Below are 9,218 nucleotides of genomic sequence, written 5' to 3'. Positions count from 1 at the left end.
ACGGATGTGACCAGGGGACAAGTTGAAGATTTCATTTAATTGTCCTCTGGGAAGTAATCACTTCCACGTTAAGCATTTTGGGCTTCAGGGAGCTCCAGCTGTGTTTATGCAGCTTATTAATGAGGTGTTGCACAAACATCTCTACTGTGGAGTGTTGGTTTATTTAGATGACATTTTAATATACAACCTCTATGGAAGAACATGTGATGTTGATATGTCGAGTGTTGCAGAAGCTGTTAAGTGAGAAACTCTACATTAAGTTCTCAAAGTCCGAGTTCCATCGCACTTCACTGGATTATTTGGGATACCAGATATCGACTCAGGGCTTGCAAATGGATCCTAGTAAACTCAAAGTGGTTTTGGAGTGGCAAGCGCCTAGGACAAGAAAACAGTTGCAAAGTTTTCTAGGCTTTGCAAACTTTTATAGACAATTCATATCAGGATTTGCACAAGTGCCCTTGCCATTAACAGATTTATTAAAAAACAAAACATTTTGCACTAACTAGAGCTTCTGGATGTTCTTCAAGGGCAGCTCCATGTAGAGTGTGTTGCAATAATCAAGATGGGAAGTGACTATAAAGATAATATATATGAGAGACAATGGCTTATAAAGAAAATGTGATTACTGTTATTTTGGCTAGAAAAGTATATTAATTATAGTTGTTAGCACAAGATACACGTACCCAGTTGACACACTGTTTAAATAAAAGATGGACTTTTTGTAAATATAAAATAAAGTTTTTTAAAAAAGAAAGTAAGACATTGGAGGCTGAGCTTATGAAAAAGCAATATATTGTATCAAAACAGCCAATATTTCACACTTGAGGTGGCAGAGGCAATAAATCCCATTGACTGCTCAGAAGCAATTTACAATTAAAGCCCATTTGCACCCCAAAAATAATAAATAAATAGCAGAAGGAGAAGGATTGACAATATTTCTGTGTAGGCAATTCTGAAAGAGACTAAGCTAAAGATGGATTAACCCCTTCCTTCCTTCTCTCCTTCCTTCCTTATTTCCCTCCTTCCTTCTATTCATTCCCATCTCCTTCCTTCCTTCTCTCCTTTCTTCCTTCTTTCCCTCCTTCCTTCTCCTCATTCCCATCTCTTTCCTCCCTTCCTTCCTTCATTTTGGGCCTATTTCTGGGTCATTTTCTGGGCCATTTTGGGGGAATTTCTGGCTGTTTGGATCATTTTTCAGGCTGTTTTTCAGCCAAAAGTGGTCCAGAAAATGACCTGAAAAATGGGCCAAAACCAGCCTCAAAACTGTCCCCAAACAGCAGGTTTGGGGGCCATTTTGGGCCATTTTAAAGCTTTTTTTGCCTGGGCAGGGGCAGGGCCAGCCAGTGGTGGGATTAGCCTGTTTGCAAAGTGAGCAGAATTTTAACAACTGGTTTGCCTGAACCGGTCTGAACCAACTGAATCCCACCTCTGGTTTACGTGTGTTCAGTTCAAGATTGTTCCGACCACAACACAAGGCTAGTTGTTCAACCTCCCATCTGTTGTATTAACTGCAAACTTCAATACTTTAACGGAGGGATTCTTTGAGATGGTCATCAGTATAGAGAGATAAGTGGAGAGACACATAGCCCTGTGGGGAGGGTGGTGTCCTATGCTAATTATACAGGTATCTGATTTGATTCTGCCTAGCTTCACCTGTTGGTTCCTGTCTGTTAGAAAGCTTATGATCCACTTACAGGTGTGGTCAGGCACAGCTAATTGATTTAGTTTAACCAGAAAAATACAGGTAGTCTTCGAGTTACAAATGTAATGGAGTCTGCTCATTCCATTCATAACCCATGGATTCCATTCGTAACCAATGGAAGTTAATCTTGTACTTTGAACAGAATCACTTCCTGTTTTCTCCCACAGATTCAATAATTAAGCACTTGGCTTGTTAAATACACATGAGGTCATGAAAGGGCTAGTGATGGGAAGGCCACTGTTTAAGACAACCCAAGGCATTCGCCAACCCACAGATACCTCATTTTCCTTCCCCTGGGGTCCTCACATTGCTTCCTCCCCATCTTGCTATGCTGGGTGACTTGACTTATGAAGATCTGTCTCCTCTACAGCTTGTTTCTTTGCCTGCTTCCTCCTTTCTCATCAGCAAAGGTCTTGAGGAGACCTCCAACAACAACAAAAAAGGCTCGAGAACCCCACATGGCCTTCCAGGCCTCCTTTCTCACTGTAGATCTGCTTGATGAGGCCTCCAGCAATGAGAAAGGAGGCCTGGAGGCCCATGTGTGGCCTTCCAAGCGTTCTTTCTCACTGGAGATCTGCTTGATGAGGCCTCCAGAGATGAAAAAGAAGGCCCTGTCATAAAAAAAATATCAATAGGAAACAGACAGCAACACAAACAAAAATTCTTACTTTAAGATCAGAGATTTATTGTTTCTAATAATTTGGAACAGAAGAAATGAATAGATATAAAAGATATAATAGCAGTTATACACTTAATAAGCATACAATTAATTATACAATTAATAAGCCATTGCAATGGGCTCCAATAACATATAGCAGGTCCAGCAAAGGACTGCCATAAATCAAAGGGCCCCAAGCTGATCTCCAACCCTATCTTTTATACTTTTTCTTCTGACCACATATACGCTTCACAACTTTACTAACTGTCACTTTCCTTAAACACCTGTGTACATTACTTTCAGTTCCTCATTTCCAACAGTTTCATTCTTCCTGTTTTAAACTTATCCATCCAAGTGCATACTTTTGCAAAAATATGTTTTCACAGTTAGCAAAGGCTCAGCAGGATTATAAATAGTTCTGGTATATTTTGAAACCATTCTAGCTGAAAACTTTGATTCATGTTTCTTTCTACTGGGGCTTGCTATCACCCATAGGACTTATCGAATTTAATAGATCAATAAACTATATCCTTGATTCTCAGAATTGTCACTTCTTGTTCGTAAGAAACATACAAAGCAATATCTGCACGTAAGCTACCTTATCTCAAAAATGGAAGTGAAATAAACTCAAAATTCTTCATTTGAGATGAAGGAGGACAGCTACTTTGATTAAAAGGCATTTTAGCAAGGCAAATAAATAAAGGGGATAGACAGGCTGACCCATTTGAATGGTGGAAGAACATGTGATGACATGCAACTCTAAATATAGCATGGTACTGAAGAGGAGCAATACAGCGATGGTCTAAACTGCAGGCTGTTTCTTTTTTTTTTAATAAAAAAATTATTTGGGTTTTCACAAAACATAATACAAGTAAAATTTCTTTTTTTGAGAATAGCATGGTCCCGGGTATCACTTCTCCATATAGACACAAATTCAATTTCATATGCATCTTTGTGTTCTATTCCATATCTTATTACTATTTTAACATTTTCTCAATAATTTTTCCCTTCCCTTAGTTTTCTCAAACTTTTAATTATCTCATTCCTTTCTAAATTCATTTATATATATCTTTTTCTAAGTTTCAATATCTTTCTAGTCATTATATTTATACTTTTGTCTGTCCTGTTTCAATTTCATATTTTCTTATCTCATTAAACAAATTTTTCCCTGTAGTTACTAATTGGAGTATGACACCTTTGTATCTTTTAATTTTTATCCATTCAACTCTTATTTAAACTTCAATTTATGCCTTTACAATTATAACATTCAATATAATATAATTCAACTTCCAGTCAAATTCTGCTTGGTACATTCTTAAAATACGCACTAAGTTCTTAAAGAGAATATATATATATATATATATATATATATATATATATATATATATATATATATATATATATATATATATATATATATATATATATATATAACAATAATAAATAAAATACTTATTCTATTCCAATTCAGCTCTATCATTAATGTTAGTTATAATCTTTGACATCTTTAACATTTCTTTTCAATAGGGTATCATACTTCTAGGAACACTTATAATATTTCCATAATTTTTTTCATGTTTCTTTCATATTCCTCTTCACTTAAATTTTTTATAACACATTTATAATAATAAAAATGTTCCCCTCTTTTCCCTTTATAATTTCTTTTCCTTTCCCTCTTCCCCCTCTTCTTCTCCCTTCCCTTTTTGACCCCTTCTCTCTCTAATTCTGATTCTCTCTTTTGTAATACTCTTTTCTGTTTCTTCCTAATATTGTAATTACTTTTCAAACTATTCTTTTTTGGGGTTGTTTTTTCAAATCTTAAATTTTTCACTCTCTTTCCCCCCCTTTCCTTTCTTTTCCCCACATAGAAATACTTGGTCATTGAAGATGGCTTCTTCTTTGCTTGTTCTATTTCTTGTTGTTTCTCATAGTTCAGGATCTCCATTTCTAAAAATTGAAATACGAAGCCAAAAGAACCTCTTCCTTCTTGTGTATCTTCTTTCTGTTTTTTAAGTTCCATTCTCAATTCTTCCAAGAGTGATACCATTTTAAACCTTTTAAACAATCACCTGATTAATTTTAGTCCTTTAGATCTGATAGCCCCAAATCCAAAAATCACCAAGTAATCCAAATAATCCAGAGCTGTTTCTTCTTGCTTCTTTTTTCCTCTTTTTCTTCCTGGGGTTCTCTTATCTTGTTACAAAGTTTCAGTTAAAATGTATCTTTTAGGAATCTTGTTAAAGTTTCACTGTTAATTCCTTTCACTTCTAGGTGATCTCCTCCATTTTTCCAGATCCCACCCTTTTGTTTTTTTTCCTTCTTTTAAAAGTTTTTGAGAATCCAGAAATCTTTATTATCCCTTTGACATTTTATTTTCAGCTTAAATACCTGCTAATGTCAAAGTGGAGTTTTGCCAGTTTCTTGCTTAAATCTCTTAGTTGTCAATATAGGGAAGAAAAGAAAAAAAAACAAATCCTTTCCCTTCCCTCTCTCATTTGCTGTTTCAAAATCTTCTTTGGGAACTGTTGAGGTAATTCCCTGTTAGGATAATGAGAGCATACAGGGAGACACATAGAGAGTAGTGTTGGAATAATACACACAGAGCACACAGATACACTGTACAGTAAATGTAGGTTTTTACTTCCAGAAAGGTTTAAGCAAAGTCCAAAATAAGCAGTCCAAAGTCATTCACAGGTAAAATCGGTCAGTTTTCATCCAGGGATAATCCAAATATCAAAGTCCTGTGTCAAAAAACAGTTCAGTATCAGACTTACATTAAATCCAGTAATATCAATCAATTAGAAGAAATGGAGCAATGACAATATTTTCCAACAGAAGGAAACTGAGATACTCACTCAGACACACTCTCTTCTGAGATTAAGACTAAACAACCCAGGTTTCTGGCTCCATCTTATGGCTGTTTGAGAAACCACACCCAATTGCATGCTCTTGCATTCCCTTAAAGATATAGTACTAAAATGTTTATCCTGGTTTATATATTTCTAATCCAAATACCTGTTAGGTGACTTATATTCCTAACATTCTCCCCTTTTGGGTAAGATAATATATACAACCTTACATTCTAACTCCATAATCTTCACAGCACACCTTATGCTTTATAGAGCCTTGGGCCTTTGTAAAATGATCTGCTATATTGTTTTCTGACATACAGTATTCCAGCTTAATCATCTTACTTTGCACACATTGTCTCACATTTAAATATCTTAAATCTGTGTGTTTTGTTCTTGTTTTAACAGCAATATTTGAAGCCATCTGTATTACTGATTGGTTATCTTCATAAATAACAATAGGATCTGTTACATTAATTCCCATATCAATCAATAATTGTTTATACAAAACTAAATCTGTACATAACAAAGACAAACATGAGAATTCAGCCTCCATTGTTGACAAACTTAGATGTTTCTGACTAATAGATCTCCATCCAATGAATGCTTTCCCCAATAATACAGCAGTACCCGATGTAGATTTTCGTGTATTTATGTCTGTAGCAAAACTTGCATCAGCATATGCAGTCAAATTCAGTTCATCTTTAGGCTCCAAATACAATGCATAATGCATTGTTTGTTTCAGATATCTTAACACACGTTTAGCAGCTTGCCAGTGCCTTCCAGTTGGCTCAGTGTTAAATCTTGCTAATTGATTAACACTGTATGCAATATCTGGCCTTGACCAATTACTGAGATAAGATAAACTACCAATCAAGGACTGATAAATGTTCTTATCAAAAATAGGACTTTGAACATCACTATGGCTAAACTCCTGGCTCATTGGTGTTTTAGCCGGTTTACAAAGTTCCATTTTAAAACTTTTTAGTAATTGATTAATTTTTTTTGCTTGTGAGATCTTGTATCCTCCCCTAGTTCTATCTATCTTTAAACCAAGATATTGTTTGATTTCTCCTAATTGTTTTATCTTAAATTTCTTTTCCAATAGTGAAATTATCTCAGTAGCTCCTTGTTCAGTTTTTGTGATTAATGCTATGTCATCAGTAAATAATAACAATAATGACATTACACTATTACTTTCTCTTTTAAACAAACATGGATCAGCCATGCCAGCTGCAAAACCTATTTTAGCCAATTCTTTAACTATACATTGGTTCCACTCATATCCTGACTGCTTCAAGCCATAAAGACTCTTTTTCAATTTCCAGCAATCATTATTATCAGTATTATCATTTCTGAGACCCAAAGGTTTCTTTAAATATATAGTGTGTTGCACGGTGCATGCAGATAAGCTGTCTCTACATCCAAATGATTTACAATGTATTTCTCCTTAGCTGCCTACACTAATGCTGCCCTTAATGTAGTAGCCTTCTGGCTAGGGGCAAACACCTCATCGTAGTCATTTGCTGTCTGATTGAACCCTTGTGCTACTAACCTGGCTTTATGGGTAACAGTCCCATCTACACCTGCCTTTAGTTTATATATCCATTTACATCCTATGGCATGCTTACCTGGTGGTAACTTAACATTTTCGTATACCTCCAGTCCTTTTAATGATTCCAGTTCCTTATCCATTGCTTTCTGCCAAGCAGCCTGATCCTTAGCAGGATACAGTTTTAGTTCACTATAATTACTTGGAACTGTATTCACTTGGCATACAACACTAGCCTGATATCTATCAGGTGGTCGTGTTACTCGGGTTGAACGGCTTGGTAATACAGGGCTTACTGGTGGACTTTCCTGTGCCACCTGCTCCTGTTCTTCTATTTCTTCCTGTGTCTGTTCTCCTACTTCCTCCTGTTCTTCCTCTTTAATGGCTATTTGTTGTTTACTGATATCATCTTTAGGGACTATTTGTGTGTCAATAATAATATCATTGCTGGATTCCTGTTCCAGTTTATCCCACCCAACATGCTCTGGAAATTTTGCATTAGCGGTACAATAAACATGAGCTGTGCCTTGATCCCAGAATCTAAATGATCTATGGTTGGCCTCATAACCCACAAAAAATAACTTCTTAGCTCTATGTTGCTTTTTCAGTCTTACTTGTTAGGGAATATGCACCCATGCTGGAGCTCCAAATGTGTGTAGGTAACTTAAATTTGGTTTTCTGCCATGCCAACGAGTGAATGGTAATTCTCCAGTTGTTGTATTAACTACATTGTTTAAAACATGGTTGCTACACATTATGGCTTCACCCCACAGTGTTTCAGGTAAACCTGAATCAGATAACATAGTGCAAGCCATGGCTTGTAATGTTTGCCCTCTTCGTTCTATAAATGAGTTATGTTGTGGTCTGTAAGGTGCAGAACGTTTATGCTCAACACCAGCCAATTTCAGCATTGTTTGGAATCTTTTGTTAACAAACTCAGTCCCATTATCAGTAACTAAAGTAATTACTTTTCATTTTTCTCTCAGCAAACGTTAGCCAGTTAAAGAAATGTTGGAATGTTTCTGTTTTGTTTTTCATAAAATAGCAGAAACCGTGTCATGAGTAATGGTCCATAATACTCAAAATATAACAGGCACCTCCCAAATTTAGTTTCTTAGGACCAATTATGTCAGCAAACACAACCTCTAAAGATTCTTTGGTCTTAAACCCATTTAGTCTGTTTGCTGGAATAACCTTGCTTTTATTTTGGTTACACGCATTACAGTTTAAGTACTTGCTACAGGGTTTCAATTTTACTCCCTCTGACAATTCAACAGTTTGTTTCAGCATTATGAAATTAATGTGCCCCAGACATCTATGCAGTAAATGTATACATTCATCATGTGGCTTAACATTGTTATAAACCGAGTTAGCCATCTTCAACTGTTCATCATGTATCACATATAAATCATCCTCTAGATTAGCAGTAACACTTTTACCCTCTTTCTCTATTATACGGCTATCTCTCTTAAAGGTTACTACATAACCAAGATTAATTAGAGCCCTTACTGATAGCAAATTAAATTTCAGTTCAGGTACATATAACATAGTTAAATGTCCATTTATACAAGAACACTATGCAGTACCTTCACCAGACACTTTCAACTTCCATCCATTTGCCAATGATACATGTTGCTTACTTGTAGACATCTTTACAAACCTTTTTCTACCTTTAGTAATGCATTGCGATGCTCCACTATCAACAACCCACAAATCATGGTTTACAGTTGAATTGCTAGACATAGCTAAATTAACATTCTTCTTAGCCTTCTGGTGATTACCAGTATTCTGTTGTTTTCCCTTCTTACAGAATCTAGCTATATGTCCCCTAGCCCCACAAGAAAAACATTTTCTAACAGTATAGGCAGTTGAAGACAAATCCTCTTCTTGTGGTTGTTCCTTCCACAGTTGGTCCCTATCCAGCCATCTTCTTACTTCTTCTAACAACCTTCTGGTTATGTCAGTCAATTTATCAGTTTATCCCTGGGCATGACTTCCAGGGAAGATACATAATCATCATAACTTTCATTCAATGAGGAAAGAATGATGTAAACTTGATGCAGCTCTGAAAATATCAGTTCTTTTTCATGTAGCTCTTGAAAAGTTCTTTTCATGAAGTTCAAATGAGCTAACATATTTCCACCTTTCAGAAGATGTGATCTGAACAGTTTACGTGTAAGATGTATGTGTACACCTACACTGTCATGAACATAAATCCTCTTCAAATCCTCCCAACACCTAGCAGCAGACTCTTCTCCACGAATATGGACTAGCTGCTGGTCACTCAGTGTTAGTCCAATTATACAAAAAACTCATTTGTTGTTCTGTTTAAAGTCAGCAAGCTTCTTGGCATCATCCTTATTAGTTGGATCCCAAGCATTTACCTCTGGTGGGTCTTGAACTACATTCCATAAACCTTTTCTACGCAGAAGTAGACTGCACTTCATAGACCAGGAA

The sequence above is a fragment of the Pseudonaja textilis genome, chromosome Z (genome assembly GCF_049901715.1).
Source record: "Pseudonaja textilis isolate UNSWEBS1 chromosome Z, rPseTex1.2, whole genome shotgun sequence".
Lineage (NCBI taxonomy): Eukaryota > Metazoa > Chordata > Lepidosauria > Squamata > Elapidae > Pseudonaja > Pseudonaja textilis.
Note: the sequence above shows the minus strand (reverse complement) of the source record.